The sequence below is a fragment of the Talpa occidentalis genome, unplaced genomic scaffold, assembly GCF_014898055.3.
Source record: "Talpa occidentalis isolate TD23 unplaced genomic scaffold, MPIMG_talOcc4v2.1 talOcc4.9, whole genome shotgun sequence".
In the NCBI taxonomy this organism is placed as follows: domain Eukaryota; kingdom Metazoa; phylum Chordata; class Mammalia; order Eulipotyphla; family Talpidae; genus Talpa; species Talpa occidentalis.
Window position 1 is genome coordinate 92,906,437 of NW_023605305.1, and position 25,776 is coordinate 92,932,212.

General features: G+C 40.3%; 1 long non-coding RNA gene across 2 annotated transcripts in view; it reads left to right on the forward strand.

The window, feature by feature from the left end:
- Positions 1–25,776, forward strand: part of LOC119235710 (uncharacterized) — a 101,086-nt gene that overhangs the window by 37,478 nt on the left and 37,832 nt on the right. For both annotated transcript variants that reach the window (XR_005122895.2, XR_008550332.1), the window contains exons 3-4: positions 14,635–14,774; positions 18,020–18,128. This is a non-coding gene — a long non-coding RNA (uncharacterized LOC119235710). The remainder of the gene's footprint in view (positions 1–14,634; positions 14,775–18,019; positions 18,129–25,776) is intronic.

The window sequence follows — 25,776 nt, forward strand, 5'->3', positions numbered from 1 at the left end:
TGTTTGTGAATCTGATCTATAAAAAAGAAGGTAGCTCAGTATAGGTTTAAATCATATTTCTCCCATTATGATCTGAAAATGGAGAATTTATTTGAAAATATATTTAAAAGCCTTTGGCATTTGACTTTATGGGAATAATCTGTTCATGCCTCAAATTATTTTCACTGGACAAGTCAAATTCCATATTGTCCAGCTTGATTCTATAGGATTGGGGATCTGGAATTTGAAATTAGGGATTCCAGTAATTATTTTTATAAGTGCTTGGGCAGATACCTAGGAACATGAAGAATATTTGGGATTTGGTTTACCCCTTCTTTTAAAAAAAGTTATGGAGTCCTGATTTTACTTGAAGATTTGAAGACAGACACCAGGAAAAAAAAATCTTTTATAGGCATCCAGCAAAGAGCTTCAGGATGTCTGGGACTGAAATTGTGGTGCCTTAAAAATTTTCTTTTTGTACCATGTATCACCTTACTTATACTCCAGGGGGTATTTATGTGGACAATCTCTGAATCCTTGATAAGTCTACATTGACCCTATAGTCAGATGACTCATTGGTCATGATGAAGATCATTAAACAAAGTTGGGAGGGATCTGTGGGTACCGCACCAGCCCTACTTTAACCTTCTTACGAAGGTGACTTACTCTTGCTATTTTAAAAAATGTTGTTAGTTTTAAATTATTTTAAAAAGAAATCTGAAAGATAAGGGGCAGTGCCAAACAATAAGGGAAGTATGCCTTTATTCCTAGCACTCAGGACTGATGGTTAATGCTGTCATATTCATTTCCAGTCTCTTAAAGTAATTATATAATTGATTAAAGTGTCTTCTAACCTTGAGTTGTGTTTTTCTATTCAAGCACAACTACTGTCTATAAACAAATGGTCATTTCTCTCTCTCTCTACACACACACACACACACACAAATGCACATACCATTGAAATCCATAGACAACATATTGTATTATGTTGAATACTTCTTAAAAATATAAATAGTGCAATGGTGCATCATTATGTATTTTGCATTTTTACTCATCATAAATGAATCTCTTCTCTCTCTCTCTCCCCACCCCCAGGCTATTCTTTTTATACTTTGTGTGCTATTTTATTGTGTGAGTACAGTGCATCCTGTTTATCTTCCCCCCTATTGCTGCACATTTAGGTTGTTGTCTGCTGCAATTCTCACTGTACATTCACAAGGTCAGCTCATGGGATCCTTACACAAACCCTGTGACGCATGTGAGACAGGACAGTGAGGAAATCCAAACATAGAGAGGTTAAGTGGCTGAGCTAGGGTTTGTTACATTCTCAGAGAGAATTCTTCTAGAAGGTCTTGCCTCTACTTTACATGGCTTTTCATTCTTCAAATCATGGAAAAATTTAAAAATTGTAACTGAGCCCACATATGTACTATTTGGGTTGAGGATACCCTATGATTTCTCCCTCATATATGTGTACACATATATATGTATATATATATATTAAATATATGCACATACCTGTTTTAAATTTTCTGCATTAATAAAAAATAACTGTCCTTACAATAGGCAAATAGCAAAATAATAGACAAATAGCAAAACCCTTAATAAATTTTTCCTCATGCATATTTAAATTCATAGAAAATATTGAAGGTCTCTCACACTGTAAGTGCCTTTAACTTAATTCCTTTAGATATGTATTTTTGCTAAATTGTGGACATTTTTAGCTAGGGCCAGGACTTTAGGAAATTTCCCTCCAAACTTTAATTTCTATTTTCCTTTTCAGTGTCTTAAAAGCATTTAATTAGAAAGAAAAAGGTTAAATCTTTCTGAAGCAAGATTTTTTTCTCTTACTAACCAAGATGACCATGGCTGATTAGAGAATTAGAAGCTGAGTTCGCAGCATTCAGCAATGAATACAGCACTTTAAGTGGAAGAGTAATTTTCATATATTGTGTTACTAGTAGACATACAGGATGTTTGAACTTAAGGGATTTTAGACTATAAGTTAACTTGCCCAGGATCCCATAGTATGTAGCCAGCAATACTAGAGCACACGAGGACTGTATAATTACAAAATCATTTTAGTTTTCTTATTTTTCTAGAAAGAGATTGATTTTCTGTGGATATATTCAAACTTAAGAAAGAACAACCTTTTCTGTTAAGCAAATTTACTAAAATAGAAATCTTTCACATCATAGTTATGGAGAGATTTAATTCCGTTAGTGTGTGATGGGTGCTGAGTGGGGAACTAACATCACCATGGGTTTAATTGGAGATGATATTTTGAGTCAGACTCTGACATGAGTCAGAGTCTTGGTGGAATTGCTTCTGCAGAAAGAAATTGGCTGTCTTGCCAGCACTACCTTTAGAAGGCATTCAATGGATATAGAAACTCGCCAAGGCTCAAACCTTTCTGCCTTGGAGACAGAGCATTCCTGCCTTCCCAGTATTGACTAGGCTCCCTCCTACATGCTCTCAGAGTGCCCTGTGTCAGCCTCACCTTAAGCATTCCTGACAACCTTTCATAAGGACCTGATTACAAGTCTGTCCCCCCACTCAGTTGTAGTAGCCATCACTTCAAAACCAGGTCCATTCTTTTCACCATTGCATTTTCCATGACTAGCAGCATGTGGGTACAAAGTAAGCAGACATAAAGATTCTTAAAGGACAAAGGAGATGAAATAATGAACAAATGCTCAGTAGGAAGATTTTGTCTTAGGAGGAAAATTGCATTGTCAGGATCTGCAAAATTTAGCACACTGTTTTAAAAATGCTAAATGCTGTTATGGCTGGATGAGTTAAATGTCTTAAAATTCTATGCGGAAGTTTGAAAGTAGAGATTTTTCTTTTTACTCCCCCTGCTAAATTAGAAGTGACTAGTTGAATTGTCTGTATGAGGATGTGTCAGTACTCCTGTGTTATTTAAAAAATCATAATTTTTGACTTTTATAGTTAAATAAATACATACAAGTGAGAATATTCACCACTGCTTCTGTGTTTTTTTACTGTCAGAGTAGGAAACCATATTATCACTTATTTGACTTCAGCTCACTAGCTGAAATAAACATATCAAACTTTAATACCAACTATTATTAGAGTATCAAAAATAAGGGCTTAAAAATAAATAAATGTCATAACCATAAAACTACCTTACTATCATAATTTTAATATTTTACCAGTTTTAACATAACCTTGGAAATAAAACAGGCATTATTAACAATGTAAAAATGAAATTTTATCTAGAATATTGTGGTTTCTTGTGAAGATACTATTTAATTATTCAGGCCTATTTATTTATTTATTTATTTATTTATTTATTTATTTATTTATTTATTTTCAGGCCTCTTTTATTTGAAGCCCTTGTGTGCTTTAAAATCCCAAGGTCTGGCGCCTTTTAAAGAATTTTCTCACTAGAGGGCAGCATTTGATTAAATGTTCAAATCGAAAATTTCCTGGCGAACTGGGAATATCCATGCAGATCACTTTAATAACTCAGTTAGCAGTCTTACATGGATTTCTAATTCGATTTGTTGGGCTGGGACCCAATCTGGTTTGATAAGCCTTTAGAAAGGAATTTTAGGGATTTATTCCACTAATAAATATGAATTGTTTTTAGATAGGTATTATGACAGGTTTGTGGAAGTCACGCTTACCCTAGAGCTTCTATTGCCTAGCCTTTTAAATGCACATAAATTATTATATTAAATTATTTATTATTGTAACAGAATAAAGCACGAATCGAGTCAGTGATTTATCGGGCCTCTTTATTATTATTTTTGCATCTTGGATCTCATCTGTTTCCCAGTTGTTCGTATCTGTTATTATCTAAGTTCACTTAGAATTTTGTTTTGAAGAGTGAGCCCTGCAGAAGTACTGTAGATGACTGCAGGAGCAGGTAGTGGAGATGGTCTTCCTTTGGACCTGGGCCTTGAGGATAATCCATGAGATGCTTGGGGAACAATGGGTTCCACATCCCAGAGAGCTTGCGCACAAGCTGGCGCGGGCAGGCTGGTGAGAGCATGCGCACGAGATGGGTGAGGTTTAAGATCCCACAAAAGGTAACCTCGTCCATGATTTTTTTTGGCACGTGAAAAATACTTAGTTCTCATCGTTATTATGACAGTATTGGGACAAAGACCTCTTATTTTCCAATATAGAGTGGAATGCAGAGTGGAGACATATGGGGTATACAGTTTACCATGGAAACCAGATGTGACAGCCAGTCACCAACTACAACCTGCCATTTGTTAATAGCAGTATTGCTACGGACACCAATGTTGAAGAAAATGGCATCATCTTAAATAGCCTAAGTTAGACTTTTAAAGGTACAATGAATTATTGTTCAAAGAAACTTCAAACAGAAACTTAACTCTACAAACATACCTGCATCGGCATGTACACATATGCATAGATTGTGCCATTGGATTTATATTTTCAAATTTTGATATAAATGTGTTTTAGTGGGGGCATGTTTTCTAGGTAAAAGTGATAATCATATTAGGATCCTTATACCACTGAAGAGATACTTGCTCTTCCTATTTTAATTCATATATTTGTATGAGTTAACAAAAAAAATAGCTTTAGCAATATTCCTTGGAGATGTGATACTGGACTTTAAATGTCTATATGAGCAGAACTAAATTTCTTGACTATCACAATTGTTGAGTAAAGTGCTTTTTCTCAGGCTAAAGAAAAATCTGAAAGCAGCAATGCTACTGCATAACACCTACAAGTAAATTAAAAAAAGAAATTTGTTCTTTTAACCTTTGTGCCTACATTCAAATTATGACTACTAGAACTGCCCCTTACTTCTTAATCCTTTAGGGGTATTTTGACTAGTTCCATTCCATTCTATGTGTTTTATGGGACTATTAACTAGGATTCTTTTTCAAAAACAGATACTCGATTTAGTATTTACATATTTTTCAGTATTAGCATGAAATCTTCTAGTAGAGATTTTCTCTTTAAAAGATCATATTGAAATAATATAACCAATTATATCTGGCAAATGGTACCTCTTAGATGCAAACAATTGATTAAATACTTTCTGTTTAGATGTTCTTTTTTTTTTAAGATTTATTTATTTATATAAGCACTGGGTACAGTCAGAAGCACAGGAGGGTGAGAGAATTCACCAGAGCCAGAGCGGGCAGCAGAACAGGGAGACTGATGAAGTGCACTGCTGAGGGGAGCAGCGGGGCGGCAGGAGAGGTCTGTCACACCATGTGGGACACTTGCCGGTGGCTGGGGATTAAACCGGCACTGCATAGGCTGCGGGCAGCTTCACAGCCCAGCGCTCAACTTCTGTGCCACCAGGGAGGCCCTAGGTGTTCTTTATTGTCATGAACATCTTGATAATCTCAGAGAATGTGAGCAACTGGTAAACCAAGGCGACCCATTCACTGTCTTCCTCACCATTTCCACTTCAAATGTTTAAAGTTTATTTTTGAAAATTTCCTTTGCCTTCTCTGCCTCTCTTTCCAGATAATATGTGTATGAGCATAGGATATAGAAGGTGGAGGGTAGAAAGATAATTCTAAGTCACCCAAACATTTATTCATTCAGGAGACAAAATTTTGTTTTCTGTCTACACTATGACAAGAGTAGTGCTAGGCACTGGAGATACAAAGATAAATAAAAGTTTCCCTCTTCAAAAAGCTCATAGTCAAGTACAGGTAACAAAGACGCTAGTTAGTTATTGTGGAAAAGGTGAAAAATCCTTTGATAGAAGCTATACCTGGATGTAATGGAATCATGGTTTAATGGGCACCTAGTTCTTAAGGATGAGGGGAGTGTGGTTTGGTAAAGTGATGCATGAAGGAAGTGGTAGGACTTGGAAGAAGGGAGAGAATGAATGTTGAGTGAAGGAAGTTGCAGACAGATGAAATAGGACCTATGATGCAGTGGACGCAGAAGACAGGGTAGAATGTTTGGGAATCAGAAGTGGTCGCTTTATTTGGAGCAGCAGGGTTTTGTGGGACTATGGAAACTAGAGAGTTAGGAAGGGGCTGCTCAGGAAGAGCTTTGCTAAAGACTTTAACTTCATTTCTTTCTCTATGGCTACCTTGTTATCTCCATATGGGGTCGTGATCTGGGCTTCCAATAGATCACTATTGGGAATGTTACCAGGACAGCATATTTAGCCAAAGGAGCAAGGAGAAAAGCCAATAATGGAAGGAAAGAAAGAAGAACTGATATTTAGAGCAGTGATTCAGAGTATGAAATCGGCCTACGTATTCATCTCAGCTCTATCATTTATAAGCTGAGTCACCTTGGGGAGGTTATTTAGCCTCTCTTTACCCCAGTATCATTATCTATAAGATGGAGATTAAAAACAATCCCTATCTCAATAGCTTTTTTTTTTAGAGTATCAAGCAATTTGTTTGTAAAGCTATTCCAACATGCCTTCTTAGCTAACAGATTAATATATCTGTTTATAAATAAAATATCAAATGCCTACTTTGACCCTGGATTTTCATAGATTTCACTTCATTTTGATCTTTACTGTAGCTCTGTGAGTCACTATTATTCACTGATTTTCACATATTAAAAAATTTAAAAAAACAGGTTAAGAGGGAGTTGGTAAATGCCTGAGGAACACAGGGAGAGACTCTGAATCAGAGCCCTTGCTGTCCACCTGGGGAAAGGGACAGGTAAGTGCTACTTCAAGCAGAGTGGCGGTGGTCTATGCTAGAGACAAGCAGTTCCACAGAAGTCAGCCCAGAATTTGACACGACCTGTTTTAAGCTGGCTCCCATGCGGTAGGGAGGGAGACTTGAGGGTTGTGAATTGGATTCTCACTCCCAGTGGTCCTGAGGGCAGTCCTCACCTAGGAGGGTTGGATCCTTAGCTCAGAGAAGACACACGTGTGTGCAACCTCCTCTGAGAGAAATGTGTTACCAACAAAAGAATGAAGCTTCTTTCAAGAAATGCCAGGGGAGACCTGAGAAGTTACTAGTTACTGAATCAGTCTTGCAGTTAGAGGTTATTACTTTCTTTACATATTTTCCAAGCCTATGCTTAATTAGCAGTATAAGGCAGGAGTTAAGAGTGTGGATTCAGACCAACTGAACTCTAATTCCCAATTATGATGTTTAATGCTACTATTAGCATCTAATACTTGCTGACTATGTGAACACACACTAGATATTGGGGTAGGTACTTCATGTAAACTATCTCCTTTACTCATCACTGCAATTTGAAGAGTTACTACTATCACTTTTGTTTTGCAGCTAAGGACACTAAGGCTCAGCTAATTTAAGTCATTTCTTCAAGGTCAAACACCATGGTAGCTTAAAACAAGGCTTTAGAGCCTGAGGATGAGTCCTGAAATACTTTACAGATGCTATGAGCAAAGACAAGTTACTGAATCTCTCTGAGCTTGAGTGTCCTCATCTATAAAAACTAGAAATAATGACCTAATTCAGAGGGTTGATATGACACTCAATGAAAGAGACTGTATGTGTCTAACACAGTGTCTGGTATACAGTAGGTATTGCAAGTAGAGGTAATCTGCTGCCTGTCCAGCCTCAGAGTCTGAAGCACTCATTTGTCTGCTTGCTCAGATCAGTGCCCTACAAGCCTGCTTCATCTTCCTTACCACCTTCATCAAATCCTCCATGAGCTGCCATTGGGAGCATAGTTGGGAAGACAAGACACATCCTAAGAATTAAATTCATGGGGACTGATACATGCACTAAAGAAATTCAGAGGGGGATTGCACCATTTTGGGCTAGTGGACTGAGACTACATCATAGAAAATAACGCTAAAGAAATCCTGCACAGTGAAAGAAACCAACACTGAAACAAAAAGATGCTCTACTGAACAGGAGAAAATATTTGCCCATTAATGGGCTGATATCAAGGATCTAGTAAGAACTTAATACAACTCAACAAAAAGGAAATATGGGCAGAAAATGTGGGCAGAATAGCTAAATAGGCATTTCTCCAAAGAAGACATACAGATAGTCAATAGGTACATGAAAAACAAACAAACAAACAAACAAACAAACAGAAAAAACACACTCATCATCACTTATCATCAAGGAAATGCAAATCAAAACCACAGTAAGATACCAGCTCACACCTGTGAGGGTGGCCCATCTCCAAAAGACTAGAAACAGCAAGTGCTGGTGAGGCTGTGGAGAAAAAGGAACCCTTGTATTCTGTTGGTGGGAATGTAGGCTGGTCCAGCACCCAAGGGAGGCAGTGTGCGGGTTTCTTTAAAAGATTAAAATGGATCTGTCACACAGCAATTCTGCTCCTAGCTATTTACTCAAAGAATTAAAAAACCCTCTAATTCAAAGGGGGAACCTGCACTCCCATGCCTGTTGCAGCACTAGTCTCAATAGCGATGCTATGAACAACCAAAGCCTAAATATAGATAAGTGGATCAGGAAGATGCAGTATATGTACATAATTGAATACTCAGTTCTCACAAATGACCAACCCTTGCCCTCTGTGGCAACATGGATGGAGCTGGAGGGGATTGTGATAACAAAATAAGTCAAAAGGAGAAAGACAAATACGGAAGTTATCACTTATATGTGGACTATAGAGAAACAAAAGGGTCAGATAAGGGCAAAGTGAGAATGAACCTAGAAATCTGACTATAGAATGGAGGCATGGGGTGGGGGAATTAAGTAGGGAGGGGACACAATGGACTATGGGTCGGCTCTAGGTGTTTTGGTGCAGTATGGCAGTAACACCTGAGGGGGAGATCCTATACTTCTAAAGCACAGACATTGATGTAAACCAGTGTAACCCAATGGAAATTAAAGGCAATATTAATAACCGTTGTTGTATGGCCGTTCTCATTTTCCAGGCATAGTATGTACGCCCATTTCACATGTGAATAAGCCAAGGTGCAGATCTGCAGAATAAAGTCCCAAAGCTTATGAGCAAAAGAAAGAAAGAGAAAGAAAGCACTAAGATTTAAATCTGTGTATACAATTATATAATTTCTGGATCTCAGTGCTCCTGAGCTGTGCCTTGAACAATATAATGCAATGAAAATAACAGCAGCCACAGGAGCAGTGACTACTGTTTTTCAGTAACTGCTGTGTGTTAGGTCATTGACTTTGGTGGTAATCTGGGAATATCAGTTGAGCAAGGTTAGGACTCATGCGCTGAGCATGTGGAAATAAAACCTTAGAATTTGTCATTTAACAAATTATGAAGAAAATTGCCTAAGGGCTTATAATTATTAAGTATCAAGTCTGGCAATCAAACTAGATCGAATGGACTCTGGAAGTCAGCGCTCTTTCTGTTTGCTCTGCTTGTCTGAAGGATACGACTACAAATGAAGGAGACCAGTCTGGGTAGCTACGGAGACTTTGCCTGGCTTTGCATGGACCGACCAGTAGGGAAACAGTTTGACTGGAGGATGTGTGTGTGTGTGTGTGTGTGTGTGTGTGTGTGTGTTCATGCTCCTGTGTTCACCCACAAGTGCAAATGCATGTGTGTATAGAAGGGAAGAAGAAAGATAAAACTTGGGAGATGCTGTTGGTATTTAAAATGACTCAATTTGCATTTGAAGTTGAAATCTTCCTGCAATCTAAGGCACATCAGGCATCAGCGAGGAGTTATTTTCACAAGGATTTTCTAAGTCACTATGATTCTATGACATCATCTGCCAACTCTCCTGGGCTAATTCCAAACTCTTTAAGGTTGTTCCCTTGCCACTTCCTCCTTTTTGTTTTTAATTGGATCTGAAAGTAACATTACCAGATTTAACAAATAAAAACACAGGACACCCTCAAAATAAGAATGCCCAAAACATAGTAAATACTTTTTTTAGTATAAGCATGTTCCACTCAATGCACACATGAGGCCTGTAGAAAGGCACATTCCTGGCCACAGAGCCTCGCCTTAAGCGAGGACCTCGGCCTGGTGACAGCGTAATCAGCTGCACTTACCTTACTCATAGTGGGTTCTCCCACAAATGGTACTATCGCCTTTGTCCTGTGCTTGGTCACCCAGAAGATGTCCAGGCAGCCAGCTTTACCTCCTCTAAGCTCATAATTCCATACCGGATGACCAATGAAAGAAAGGGAGACAGAATAAACAACAGCATGATGATGTCATGCCAACACTTGTTGGTAGACCTGCTGCTGGTAACACAGCTTGGCGTGTGTTCATTAGGCCTTGCTAGCTGCCAGGAGGCCTTGCAAATAAGGCATCATCGATACATCCACTAGGCCTACTTTTGAAACCTGCGTTGGCTTGCTAGCCATGCCCACCTCCATCCGAACAGGACAGGCCACCTTTGATGAGGGCGTGCTGCCAGCACAGCAGATGGCTGTGAACCTTGGCATGCCAGGTAGCCATTAGGTTCATCAGTGCGAGCAACAGGGGAAAGATTCTATCTGTAAATGTGAAACCAACAGCCCTTGCAGGGCAGCGGGCAGACGCCCCTCCTGGCCCAGGTGGCTGACCTTTCGTTCCCAGCTAGGGTCTGACAGAGCTGCAAGTGCAGGGCACAGCATGCAGGAATGACCTCGGGAAAGACTGAGACAGAGGGGAAGGGTCTGCGGAAATGGTCAAAAAGCTTCATTGCTACTTGGTTAGAGGACTAGGGGGCCAGGGCTGCTTGTGGGTGACAGATAGTGGTTTCACCAGGAGCTCACTTTCTATTTCTGTTGAGTCATCCCCTGTAGAGAGGCAGCAGCTTTGCCAAAGGACAGGCTGTGTTCTAGTTACTTACACTGGAGGTCACAGTTTCCTCCTCCAACCTGACTTCTTTGGTATTTACTGGTCCAGCAGATATAGGTAAAAGGGAAGCAGTTTTCTTTAAATTGATGGCAAAGATGGAAGAAGGCAGCAGAGAAAGGATAAAAATTTATTGGAAAGATTAGACACACATACATATATATCTCCAATTTGTTTTCTTCTAAGCTTTAATTTTTTTTCTGCTAAAAAATTCTTGATCGTTAGAAAAACTTTAATACGACTGTAAAGTACAAGAAAATGGGAGTTTAACCTATCTGCCTAAGAGAGAATTTCTGTTCATAATTTGTTGGATATTTGTGCAGATATTACCCCTCGAGAAACGAGTGTCTATTTTGAAGTCACAGTTTTCTTTTGATCAGACAATCTGGTTTTTTTTTTCCCTCTTTATTGAAACATTCTTATCAAGGTAGAAGTCAATAAAAATATCTGTATTTGGTGAGAAGTAACCTGTCGAGGTTGAATCTTTTGTTTGCTTCTAAATCAGTGGAATTGGTGGGCTCTTGTATTTCTAGGCTTAATGGTCACATTGTCAACTGCATGTCATTTGGTGTCAAATGATTTCTAATTTAGGAATTGATGTTGTGGTGTATGTGCTACTAAACTTTCTTTCCAAAATAATCTTCTCCGTTCCTTTCCCTGTGCTGGCTTCTTAAACCACTGATGTTCCCAGCTGACCTGCTGGACTGTGGCTTTTTTTTTTTAAAGATTTATTTATTTATGCATACAAAAGCTGGGGCACAGGCCAGAGGCAAGCTGGGTGAGAGGGTTCACCGGAGACAGAGTGGGTAACAGAACAGGCAGACTGACTGAAACACACTGCTGAGGGGAGCAGCAGGCGAGACAGGCGAGGTCTGCTGCGCCATGTGGGTAGCTTCCTGGCCAGCTGGGGATTGAACTTGTGCTGCAGAGGCTGCGAATTGCTTCATAGTGCAGTGCTTAACTCCTTGCACCACCAGGGAGGCCCTGGACTGTGGTTTTTGTGTGACCTCTGACTCATTTATTCAAATGTGTGCTGGTCTCAAGCACTTCACACTCTGCACAGCCTCATTTGAGCCCCAAATCATTAATTTTAATGCACCATCACCATCAGGTGATCCATGTCAGAAATCTGGTCTTCCTTGCTCTTTCTGTTCATAGTGTCCCTCCAATAAGTCACCAGGAACAGATATTTATTACCTAAGTATTTCTCAAATCATTATTTTCAAAGATATCTATATCGCCTAATTTCATTCCCTGCAAATAGGCAACTTTTTGCCTATTGCAAAAGGAGCCATCCTGCCAAATTGCAACTTCCGTAAAGATATTTTGCCACAGCTAATTGACAACACTGTCTTCCTACCCAGTTCTCTGGGACTGGCTTAGTCCAGGTTATAACTTTGAGATTCTGGAGAGATGGAGTGACTCTCTCCTCTGGGAAATTCTTCCAAAAAGCACTCCTTTAGCTGAGGTGGTTTTTTTTTTTTTTTTTGCAGTCTGTGCTCCCTGAAAAGTGCCTGCAGCTGGGATAAAAGGTCACATAAATTGTTAGGTCTGTTATCACAGACAATGAAGCAAGAAGTAACTTGTGGAAAATGAGTAAGGAAGACTTCCTGGAGAGGAAAGTTTTGTCTCTGCTTGAAGATGAGCCTAGAGAGGATATAGAGATAGATCTAGATTTCAACTCAGAAAATAGTTCTACATCTGTTCTAATGACAAAACAAATGTGTGATTGAGGACCCAGAGTTTTACTCCATCTAGTAAGGCCAGCCTAGGGATTTAACTACATGCCCGAATTTACCTTGAAGAAACCTTAAACAGTTGTAGCATGCTCTGCTTTGGCCACCCTATGTCCTGATATGTCATCATCTCCAAGAAAAACTATGATGCAAGGTACACCAAGATCAGTGAATCCAGGTTACTTTGTGGCTTGAGATTATTGTTTAGATACCAGTTCAGAGCTGGGTAAGTGCTACTAAGCACAATAACTGTAGGTTTGGAAGAGATATTGTGTAGTCACTCTTTCCAGCAATAATCAATTACCTGTACTAATTGTCTTCTAAGGCAACACCTTCTCTAAATAGCAGCAGGCAATGGTGGTAGGGTGAATCTTCATTCCATTTAGGTGCTTATATTTTCTTTTTCCTATCTGAAAAATAGGTCATGGAAAAGGACATTGGTGTTTCCAAAGAAATGGGCAGTGTGGGGCCTCCCCTGGTGGCGCAGCGGTTGAGCGCTGGGCTGTGAGGCTGCCCACAGCCTCTGCAGCGCCGGTTCATTCCCCGGCCAGCGGGGAGGGTCCCACAAATAAAAAAAAAAAAAGAAATGGGCAGTGTGCAGATACGTTATCATGAAAACAGATTTTTGAGTCCAGAATCCCAATTATCCAATTCGCATCATCCTATAAGATTCTACATTTAGTTCTGAGTGGTGTTTGCCTCTTTAAAATCACGTGACCTGGAATGGTGGTCCTGGGATGGGATGGGGCATGGAGAGTCTTGCTTGAGGAAATTAAAACTTCCTGTGTTCAGGCCGTCATCAGCTGACAATCCTGAAGATAGCAGACAACTGATTAGCCTCCTGTTTGCATTTTTTATACCCTTTGGATTACTAGAGCTTAACAGTATCTTCATGGGGGTGAGTGCCAGCCCACCTCTGGACATACTTATTATCACAGTCATCTGAAGCAGTGGGATGCAAAAGCTGAAAGATGGTGTTCCTTTTGAGGAAAAAGAATCAGTGTTTAGCACTCAAGTTGCTGCTATAATTTACAAACTAGGAGGCCATTAGTTTCTTTGGTATTTAGTTTTAAATGGTCACTGGACTGAGGCCAGATTGCAGCTTATTATCTTTGTGTTTGTTATTAAGTAGACATAGAGTTGGCGCTCTCTAAACTTTTGGAGAATGGGTGGTGGAAATCAGGCATGTTCTTACAAGGTGAAGCAGTGAAATGGGTTTACAGTCAGCACCAACATGGAAATCATTCATGAATAAGTCAACTTGATCACCTCTCTCATGAAGAAGATACAAGTTAGTTTGAAACAACTTCTCATTTAAAATTAAAAGGCTAACTGGGATAGAATCAAATTAGTTTAGGTTGACCCTATAACAAGTTTCCACCAAGGATCTCTCTGTGAGATCAGACAGGACAAAATACCTTGGGCTAGTCATGTTATAGAGCAACCCTGATATTAAACGGGTTCCTGGCTGTGGGTCCTCACCCGGCGCGCTTTAAAGGGACTTATGAATACTCTACTACAGACACACACAAAAGGGTTAATAAAAGGTTTATTTACAAGAGAAAAAGAAATAAGGAAAATGTACAACTCAGGGAGAAAATAGGGAAATAAAGTCTTTAATGCGTCCTACCCGATCCGACGACCTGGAAACCCAAAGTCACTCTCAGAGCTGGCCGGACGGACGCTGCGAGCTGGCAGGGAGCCAAAATGGGGGATCCCCAAAGCCCACGTGTCTGCCTTTTGTATACACCTGGCTGCTTAACCCCACCCTCAGGTCCCAGCCACCTTCCCTTTGGTGGTGATGGGATTTGGAGTTCCCAGTGTCTTTGGCTTTGACCTGGGGTGGGGGTGGAGTCCACAAAGCCTATATGGAATTTGCTTTGGGACATCCTTTTCCCCCTAACAGTCAGAGGTCCTTATATAGCGAGTGTTCCTATGGTGGCTTTAAAGAGGGAAGGGTGGAGGGGGGGGTTTGGAGACCATGAACTGTGCAAAGCCATCGTCAGTATTTGCAATCTTAAATCTTACAGTATCTTCTTAAAGGCAGAAATACAAATTTCACTGTTTTTTCTTCTCAATTGAATAGCTTTTCTATTTAATGGATTAATTTTTATTTATTAATCCCCTAAGTAAACACCTTATTATTCTCTTTTCTCCTCTCAGTAAGGTAAGTGCTGATATACAAAGAATTTCTTCTTGCTTTTGACAGAAAGTCGGAGGACTGACGAGTCCTAGCTTCAAAAGGAAGTAGAGATCAAGCTCTTGCATGGAGCAGGAAAACAGGAAAATTCCAATACATCTCCGAGTAATAGAGATGTGGGATGCAGCTTTCATTTCACATGTGGGCAGGTAAAGTGATTGCAGGGAAACAGCAAATTTGCCAGCGCTGCCGGAGTTAAGCAGAGCGAAGCCAGCTCATCCATCCTAGTGTATCTTTTCCTTTGTTCTTTCAGATCAAAACTGCCTTTTTCTTAAGCCGTGGTATTTCAGGTGGTAAAACGCAAAATGGATTTTTGAAAGCAAAATGTTTATTTGGTTTATCACTTGTTTTTGTCCTTGAACTTTCTTGCCAGATCAGAGGGTGAATACACACAAATCACCAGGTGGATTTTGGGCTTGGAAACTGTAGGAAAGACCGTTAGTTGTCCTTTTTTGTCACGATCAGTCATTGCAGTCAGTGCCCACTAGTATTTTATTAAAAGTGTAATTTCTAAGACAAGACTTTTCTTTAGTATTTGTCTCATAGTTCAAAGAATCCAGGGTAATAGTCAGTGACCCATTTGCAATAGGACTGTAAGAATGCCCCCTCCCCCCTTTTAAAGGCTTTGTTGTCAAGAGCCTGGTTATTTAACATACAATAACAATGCCACACCCATCACTGTTTTCCTGTAGAGCTGACGCACAGCAATGTTTATAGGAGAATGCACAGCCATTCTGGAGGCTCAATCTAAGAGGCGACTATAATGATGCTTTCTGGGGTTGCTTCTGGCTTGCTGCTTTAAAAATGTGTATGTATTTTTTATAAAGAAATGGTGTGTGCTAAAGTTTTTTCCTAAAGAATAACCAGCTATTTCCTTCTATCATGATTACAGAGAAAAACTGGAATGGGTTTGAGTTTTAGGCAGAAAAAATTTGGTTGGTGGCAATGAAGAAATCCCCAGTGAAGTTTATCACATCCTGGAATGAATGATGGTGCATGTGCATGTGTGTGTATACACATGCTTGTGCATTTGTGTGTGTGTGTATGCACACACTGGTGAATTTCCTTTAGAGAAAAAAATTTTAAGAAATCGCTAAATTCCTTTTCTGGGGTGGTGTAAACCCGATCTCGATAGTGGGTAAGGAGAGCATGGATGACTGTGCAGGCCACCTACATCTTCCTGAGACCATGTCTGTTCATTTCATTCCGGAAATCTGAGCCCCTCGGCGTCTGGTCCATCTGCCGGCTGTGGAGGGAGAGCCTGCTGGTCACCTCCGCTCCTCTCTGTGAGCAGTTTCTCATCCTGTGGACACCCACCCTCGCAGACAGCTCATCACTCTAGCGCTCCCCTGTCCCTGATATCTCAAGGGACGATGAGCTTCCTGTTGCCAGTGTGTTGCTGCTTAAAGATTTTCCAGGATTTAAGTGTAATCCCCAAGGTGGTGTTAAACACACAGTATTAAGTGCAGTACTGGAGGGAGGCAGTGGGATTTAAGTTTCCTCTGAGACGATCACTTTTATTAAAGGGGCTCTTTCACCCACAGAAAGAAAGAAGAGAGACAGTAAAGAAACAACTGTGGTTGAGTAAGAGTTACTGTGCAGTCTGCTGGCCAAGAATAGTTATAGAAATATTGGGAAATAATTCTGGGCACAAGGGGAGCGGGCCAAATAATTAAAAGTTCAGGTTTATGATGGCACATTTAATGTGGTCCTTTGGGGCCCCTTTTTGCTAGAACTCCTGGATTGCATTCTGTACCTGATATGTCATTTCAGACCATGGAAAAGCTAATGTACAGAGTAAAATATCCTGATATAGCAGCAGGTGTTATAACAAGGAATACTCTCTAGTGACACCCGTGACATGACGTGGGACAGGTGGAGTCTCCAGATGCCCAGCATGGGGGCACTAAGCCTCCATTGGTCCCCATGAAGCAGCTATATTCACCCACTCAATCCCCCACACCTCTTATTGGTTGGAGTGATTCTGGAGCTGGGATGAGAAAATAAATATAGAGACAGACAAAGTTAATATTCTTTGATATTGAAGGACAAAGATATGACTAGGCGTGACATTAGCTCATCAACAGACCCCGGAAAAGCAGGACTAGTTGCTGTGTTCTTTGAAACTGAGATGAAGTAAAAGTTTCGTCACATGAGAAGCGGTTAATAGTAAGAATTAAGTTCACATCTTAAAAGGCTAACATTGAAATGATTTTTTTAATTAAAAGGTTATTTTACCCAATACCTCTCTGTGTGGGTTTTACCACCAATAAGGAGCAATTGTCCAGACCCAGCTCAGTTCAGTTCTGACGCCGTCACCCTGGAGACAGCAACAGATTCCATAGGTTAAGGATCCAAAAAGATAAACCTCATCCACCTCCAATTCAGGTGCCAGTCAGGTGCCCACATTGTTACCTGTATATCTGACCTCTGGCAATACATCAGAGGTTTCTATGATGCCCTCCTTGGGTTCGATTTAATTTGCTAGAGCTGCTCTTAGAACCCAGGAAATCCATTTATTCACTAGATCGCTGGTTTATTATAAAGAAATATGTATAACTCAGAAACAGCCAGATGGAAGAGATCCACAGGACAAGCTGTGGGGAAAGAGCATGGAATGCCCATGCCCTCTCCCTGTGCACTGCTCTTCTGGAATTGACAAGAGCTCAGCTCTTTGAACGCTGTCCTTTTGGGTTTTCATGGTGGCCCCATTACACTAGCACAGTTCATTAGATCATGGATCATCCTCAACTGGTCCAACCTCCAGCCCCTCTCCTTCCGTGGGGTAAGAGGAAGCAAATGTAGTTACTGAAAATTTCAACCTCTGAGAACTGATAAATTTTTTTGCAAGCAGCCTCCACTCTTAGGTGTAGCCTAAAAGTCATCTCATTAACATAACAAAAGACTCCTTTGTTACTCTCATCACTTAGGAAATTCTAAGTTTTAGGAGCTCTGTGCCAGAAATGGGGGAGGGGGAAGACCAAGCATATATATTTCCCCCCCAGTTTTATTGGGATATAATTGACAAATATTGCTGTATAAGTTTAAGGTATACACCATAGTGGTTTTATAATGCTTATAAGTCACTTTATCACAGAGGTAAAGATAAATTTTTGGATGGCGGTTTCATGAAAGCTCGTTGAAGAACATGTTGATTTATTTTTTTAGAACATGTTGATTTTTATGCAGATTATTCATCAGTGAGCACTGAGGTCAGGGAGGATAGACTTGGTCTTTCTGAATTATAGTAGTCACCATAACTATGAAAATTTAATATCTCCCTTAAAACAGAATGGTTTTTTCTTTGTTTAGCAAAACTCATCCCAGTTTGCCTTTTGAAACTCTTTGACTCTCCTTGTTTCCTGCCTTATTGTCCCACTTTCTTCTTTTGCAGCAACCTTCTCAGGTACAAACCTCTATAAGGGCAGCAATACTGCAAGACTGTCAGTTTCACGCTGTGCTCTCTCCCTGGCTTGACTGTAGGGCGCCCCCTGCCGGCAGCTGTAAGTAGGTTCTTAAGAAAAAGCCAGTATTGACTACATTTTGAAAGGTCTAAAATTCTCTTTTAAGATTCAGTTGTTGTTTTTTTTTTTTTTTACAGCTATTTTGTTTCTAAATAGCACTTATCTTTTCCGTTAAATGAAATTATCACCTTGACATTTTGTCCTTATTCTGATTACCAAACAAATTAAACCTCCATGATTTATTTATTTAGCATTCCTGCACAATTCCTAACGGGACCTCAAGTTGTCCCTCTCTCCCCAGTATCCTTTCAAAATGCCCCTTAAAAATGCAGGTGAAGTTATGTCACTGCTTCTTTCAAACTTCAGGGGGGTCTCCATTATCAGTAAAGTCAGTCTTTTTAGCCCAGCACCCCTGGCCCCCCTGGGTCTCCCAGGCTTCACCCCTCACTTACCAACACATTTTCTGACATCACTGTTCTAAGTGCCCCAGGTCACCCAGGTCCCTTTCTGCTCTCTTGCCTTGATTCTTCCCTTATTGTGTGCCTGGTCTCTCCTCTTCCACCTTCCCTTATAACTGAGTGCAGATGTCATCTCAACTGTCCCCAGAGGGTGCTTACATATTTACCATTTACTTTTAAAATGCCCTTTGTGTCTCCGACAGACTAAGCCATTGGGATCTTGAAATCCTTAGCCCAGTGCCTGGCACCGAGCTCATGAACAACATATGGGCTGCTTGCTGTCCTTCGTCTCTGCCCCTGCCATACTGTCCAAAGGTGTGGGATCAGGGCTTCCAAATACTGCAAAGAAGAGGTTAAAAATATTAGGTTGAAAACAGACTGAATACCCTCCTATTTTATTTCCCCTCAAGAGTGAAGGTGAAACAGATGGGAATGTCTGTATTTAAAGTATGTTTCCATAAATTATTCTGCATAAAAGACACCTAGGAGCCCACTCAGTCATGAGAACTCAGGCCATTCAGCCTTTGTTTTCATTGATTTTTCAGTTATCTTGTCACAGCCGGGCACAAAATAATGCTAATTGGATGAGACTTATCTGAGGACACCTTATTAAGAGACTAAAAACGTATCTGGGAAGGTATAAAGGCATTGCAGAAGCCTTAGGAAAGGAGATAAAAAGTATTATATGTTTGTCAGAAGAAATAGTTGAACTAGTCCTTAAGCACCTGGTAAGAAAATATAGGGCACTATTTATCTTCCAAGATGGCACAATGTCTTAAATCTGCCTCCCACCATCAATATTCATGTAACCCTTTCAGTCAGTCGGTGTTGACTGCTGCAGGTGCCAAGCACACTGCCAGGGACTGGGCACAGCACCACTGTGGGGGTGGACGTGTGACATTTATATGATAGTCTAGTGAGTTCAGTGCCTCAGAGGGGACCTGCTCAGAGCTATAGTCGAGTGGATCTGAGAAGGCTGTGCAGGTCCATTTGACTTGTGCCTTAAAGGATGAGTAAGTGTTCACTGAGTCCCTCTGGAAGTCTTTTTCAGAAGGGTGTGACTGATGCAATGGCACAGGGGAAAGAAACCCATGGTGCTATTGAGCAACCGCATGAGGATTTACCTTGTTACCTCACTTTACAGATCATACACTTAGGGATCAGCTCCCTTTCATTGGGAAATTGCTTGGGTGGAGTTTGTGAAGCTAAGTGTAGCTACCCTCTACATCTTTGGAAGCAGCTGACCCGCTTTGCCCAGCTTCTCTTACAGGGATTTTCCACTCCTAATCCAGATTAGGACTTTTGGGGGCATTCTTGTAAGTGGAAAGACAGATAACACTTGGAACTCCACTACCATATGACCCAGCAATTCCACTCTTAGGGATCTACCCAAAGGGCACAAACACATTGATTCAAAAGACCATCTGTACCCCTATGTTTATTGTAGCACTATTTACAATAGGTAAAACCTGAAAACAACCCAAATGTCCAAAAAATAGATGACTGGATCAGGAAGATGTGGTATATATATATATATATATATATATATATATATATGCAATAGAATATTATTCAGCAATAAAAAAAGATAAACTCATGCCATTCGCAGCAATGTGGATGGAGCTAGGAGGAATTATGCTCAGTGAAATAAGTCAGAAGAAAAAAGAAAAATATCAGATGGTTTCACTTATAGCAGGAATATAGGGCAACCAAATAAGACATCAGTGTAAAAACAATAATAACAGTACAAAACACAACAAAGCCAAAAACAGACAATTATAAACCAGAGACATCCTGCAGGGGAGGAGGTGGGAGAGGGATCAGAGGGAGAGAGGGAGGAGCACAGGGACTGAGGTGAAGGTGCATGGGTGCAATGGCGAAGGAAACTCTATGGGGACTACACCTGATGGGTGGGGGAAGCATATATTGTTTAAAAATGAGCAATGATGTAAATAAAAAATTAAAAAATAAATATGTAAATAAAAAAATAAAAAATTAAAAAAATGTGGGGCTTCAAATTGTGGGGCTGATTTACTCCTGGCAGATCCTTTCTTTTTTTTTCTTTTTATAAATTTTATTTTTATATTCCCCATACAATTGCAATCCCCTTATTTTGACCCCAATCCCTCCCCTCCCCTCCCCCCCATAGAGTGTCTCTGGTTCATAGTTGTTTGTTGATTTTGATTTTCACTTTCTTATAGTTATTCATTTCCCTGGTCCCTTATTTAAGTTTTCTAGATTCCTGCTATGAGTGAGACCATCCGGTATTTTTCTTTTTCTTTCTGGCTTATTTCGCTGAGCATGATCCCTTCCAGCTCCATCCATGTTGCTGCAAACTGCATGTGTTTATCTTTTTTGAATGCTGAGTAATATTCCATAGTGTATATGTACCACATCTTCTTGATCCAGTCATCTATTTTTGGGCATTTGGGTTGTTTCCAAAGCTTAGCTATTGTAAATAGTGCCTGCCAGATCCTTTCTAATGCTCCTTAGCAAATGCAGTCACTGGCCATTTCCACGGGGGTGGCAAGGGAGGGGACACCACAGGTGAGGGGAAGGACGCTGCAGCTGTGACATGTGGCAGTTTGAGGTCCCTTCTGGCTCTGATCAAGGAGGCGCAATTGATTGCTTTAGTTCTGCAGATGTCCTCTTGTGGATCCACGGGGTTGGGGGGCGGTGGTGTTGGCCTGCAGAACTTTCGATTGGTGGTTGGGAATTTTCACTCTACTGTTCACTCGTAGTTTTGGCTATCTGCAGACCTTTTGAATAGGGTGAGTTGGCAAGAGAGAATTAGGATTTGTCACTGCAGTAGAGGATCAGGATTTTTTGCTGGAGGGGTCCAAACATTGCTAAGATAGAGAAATAAGAGAGAAAGGGGGCTGGACGCTAACAGGTTAATGTATTGTCTCATTGCTGTGCCTGGTTTTCTCTTTTCCCCTGGACACTGTTTTTCTGTGAACCGATCATGAGAAGCCGAAGGGGTCCTTTCTCTTCCTTTCACATTTGGATAAGACACATGTGTTATGACTGTGTGACATTGCTTCCTTTTATTAATATGCGTCCAGTAATCTGTCATCTGAATTAGTTTTGATTCATGGTTAAGCGGCCTAATACGTTTGATGAATTGCTCCTGACGTTTTCAGTGAGCCGGCTCCTCGTTGGGCTGGGCATGTGCTTGTTGGCTGAGACGATGACTTCTATACCCAGCTCATCCTGCAAATCTGGCCTAGTCCGTGAAGAGTGGGGAGTCCTGTTCTCAGCCCAGCAGGACCAGGGAGGACAGGGCTGCTACATTTGCTCTTGCAGGTCAGGGCCTGCGAACTCTAGGGGGAGCCACCCGCACACATGATGCAAACAGCACCCACTAGGGTTCACGAAAGAGCTTTTTTCTCTTAAAGTTCTCACACTCCCTTTCAAATCACATCTCCCCACATTTTTATTTTCTCTCGTCCATCTTCACCCATCCCCGAGGCCAGCTGAGGCTTTGCAGGCTTGTCCTGGCTGTCCACGTGATGCCCTGTTGTATTCGTCAGGACAGACTCAGTTATGCTGCGGTCTCCAGCACTTTCAGAATCTCCGAGGCTTAAATAAAAAGGTTTCTTTCCAGCTCAGTCTTCATGTGCCTTAAGAGGTTGGCAGTGGGCTCTGTTCCAAGTCTTCCCCAGAGGAGATATCCATTATTCCTAGAGGAAAAAGGACGGTGAGTCACACGGTGACTTTTAGAACTTCCCTTTCCATTTCTCTAGTCAACGTTCACACAGCCGCACTAACTTGAAAGGAGGTGAGGATGTGTAATCTGGCCACATGCCCCCAATAGGGGAGACCCAGAACATTGGGGAATGGCCCTAATGACTTCCACAGGTGTGGTGAAAAGAACAGTGAGATCTTGACCTTGAGTTCTGTCAAATACAGGTTCAAGTCCTGGTTCTGCTTCTTGTTATATGTCTAATACTTTAAAAGCAAACCACATTAGTTTTCTGAGCCCTGCTTTCCTCTCTACAGTATTCAGACAATAATAGTGTCTTCTTATGGGTGGTGGTAAACAGCGCCACCAATGTGGTAGGATTCCGGCATTTCTTCTCACTTCTCTCCCCTGCCTGGCTCTCCACTCCCAGGCCGTAGAGAGGCAGTACTTTGTGCTACTCTATTGTACAAGGGGAGAAACAACCCCTGTCTTCCAGCCAGCCAAGAAAGCCCTGGTGACATCTGCCAAAGCTCATGAAAATAGCTATTAGGAAAGTAAACTGTGCTTAGAAAAATATTAATTGGACTTTAAGCTCATTAGGAATTAAAAACAGCAACAAAAATGTTCACCTTTAGCATAAGGGAAAAAAAATCCTTGAGAGCCACAGTCTCCCCTAAAATGCACGGCTGCTGACCCTCCGTCAACGCCCAGAGGATTCTCGCTGCCTGGCTACAGAGGTTCAGGACAACGCAGCAGATGTGAGTGACTTCGGGATACCTTTCATGCTTGGCAGGCGTCCCCATTTTATTTATGATATCAAAGCTACAATGCTGTGTTCGCCTCTGTGGAAGACATAAAAGAGATTCAGAAGTCATCCAAATCATCTTGTAATTAATGTTACCACGCACGCCCAGGACATTAAAATGTTAACAGTGTTAGAATCGTGTGCTTTGGAATACCGAGTGAGGGCTTTATTAGAGAGAAATGCTCAGCAGATGTCATCCACCCTAATTGAGGACATCAGGGTGCCTGCTGCTTGTTCTTATCAGTGGTGCAGAGGGTTTTTTTTTTTTTAATTTATTCATTTTCTTTACTGCTAGAATCTGCTCTCATTATTAGACTATCTTGTCACTCATTTGCATTTCAAGTGCGGGCACTGGGAGGGGGTGGGTAGCTACTATCTGCCTTAGAAGAACACTTCAAGGGTTACTCTATCAAATAGCAGCACAGTAGCACACTGAATCTGACATCTGGGTTATCTTATTCCCAGATGCTCTGTGGTGTCATTAGCAGGATTAATCTTAGCTTTAATTTCATAATGATTCTTATTCTAATATATGTGAATGAACACAAAGTCTCTTGACTCATTATCACCAATTTACCCAAGATATGTAATCAGGCTCTTACATTCACCAACATTTATTTTTGCTAATACATCTAAAATTGTAGATTAAGCAAATACAGTTAGTTCCAGCTGAGTGAATGCCTACTGAGGTAGCACTGTAGTATTTATGTTTTAATTAAAGCACATTAATGGTGTTGTTTTTAAATACGTACTGACCAAAAATGAGTTCATGGGGAATAGTAAAGTCGTTGTTCGCACAGCGTCCAGCTGTAAAATTAGTCACAGCAGCATTACATTAGAAGCCATTACCCACTTCTTTTGCAAATTATTGAAATTCCCTCTGCTAATTATGTTTTTAACCTTTATAAATAAGATGGAGGTATGTAGCCTCAATTCCAAACAACTCTGCTCCCCTAAGGAAAGAGAAAGCAAGTCCTTAATGGTGAGTAGTTAACAAGCCTTGTTTTCATTCCCATTCAGGATTACCACGTCACCTCAAATATTGTCACTTTTAATTTATGATGCAGAGTAGGCAATAAGCCACTCCCCCCTCCCCTCTGACATGAAGTTCAGTAATCTACTCATTGGGGTGGGGAGGGGTGGCAGAGACAGGGATCCACCAGCAAATTCTAAGTCTGCCTTCACTTACTTCCACGCTGGACTAACTTTTTTTCATTTACCAGATGTTGTCACCCAGCAGCATGTAGTGCTTTATTATTGATGGATAAAATGTTCAAACATTTAAAGAAATGAAAGTCAGCTTTGCATTTTTAATTAATTAATTAAAAGTACTGTAAATGCCAGCTTGTTAATTGCTTTGCACCTGCAAGCCAGCACAGGTTTTATGCACTCTTTCTTTGAATATTAAATTTTTTTCTTGCATGTCTTTATAATGCTTGGGAAGTCTCTCCAGCAAACATATTAGTAAAGAGTAAATATTGAATCTTAGACAAAACTCATGGCTTCATCTTTCACTGTACCCAGAATAGGATTTAAAGGAGGATTTAGATTTCCAAGGCTTCTAATTAAGTAGTGATAATCAGGCTTTCTGCTGAGGGTCACTTCCTGGGAGTAATTTGAGTTATTAAAATGCATGTTTTTGTTTGTTCTGCTTTGCGAGCTAAAAACTGATCCCTTTTAATATAGCAGCAAATATGCAAATTGGTGTTTCATTATATTGTGCAATTTATGGCAATCTTCTCTAATTTACTAAAAGGTCAGGAGCCTGACCTTGTCATTCAAATTTTTTTTCTGGCAAAGCTAAACTAATTATGTGGATTTTTTTTTTTTTTATGAAACTCTGAAAGTGTGCGGCGTGGTAAATAAAGAATGTGACAAATTTAACTTTCATTTAGCTCTCGTATTTATCAAGGTGGCCTTCAGTTTCATGTAGTGAAGAGTAAGGTGGTTGCAATGGATTGGATTTAGGTGACTTAGGGATCAGTGGGTTTTAAGATCTACCTAGAGAAAAGACAGCACTTATGAAAAAAAAAATTCTGCTTTAGAAGAGTGTGGTAACTGGAATAGCCAGACTTTACTAAAAAATAAGCATGTACATTAAATTATCCTTGGCAAGAGAATGTTAAAAAGAATGATTATAGGCTCAACAGCAAGTTTTCTGTGTAAAAGACAACAAATCTTTATATTAATTTTGTTCTTTATTGATGATATGTATGGTTTCTTAACTTTTTCCATTGCTTTGTAGTGTTTTCCACTCTGATTTGGAGAATTGCTATCTCAAATATTTTTAAGTTACTGGTAGCACATGTTGGTACTAATGAACTATTTACTTTAAATTTCAGTGGTTCTCTCCTATTAACCTACACTAGAATCACCTGGATTTCTTGATGAAATTAGATCCTAAGAACCCGCCTTTTCCCAAATTCTGATTCAGCAGTTTTGAATTTGGCTTCCAGTAATCTGCAATTTTACTCAGGCCTGTGGTTCATTCATTGAAAATAATCCAGAGCCATTTGACTTGCCTCCAGTCAATATGCCTATGTACCTAGTGACTTATTCATTTGTTACATATATGGTTGCCAGTTTTCTTCTTGCATGAATGAGTGAATAAATAAACGCTGAATATGTTTAATGAATGAATCACTATCCTTAAGGAACTGTTAGAAAAGCCATGCCCATGTTTAAATGGTTATAGGATAGTGCTAAAGGTATTATGAGTAAAGTTGTGAACAAAATGCT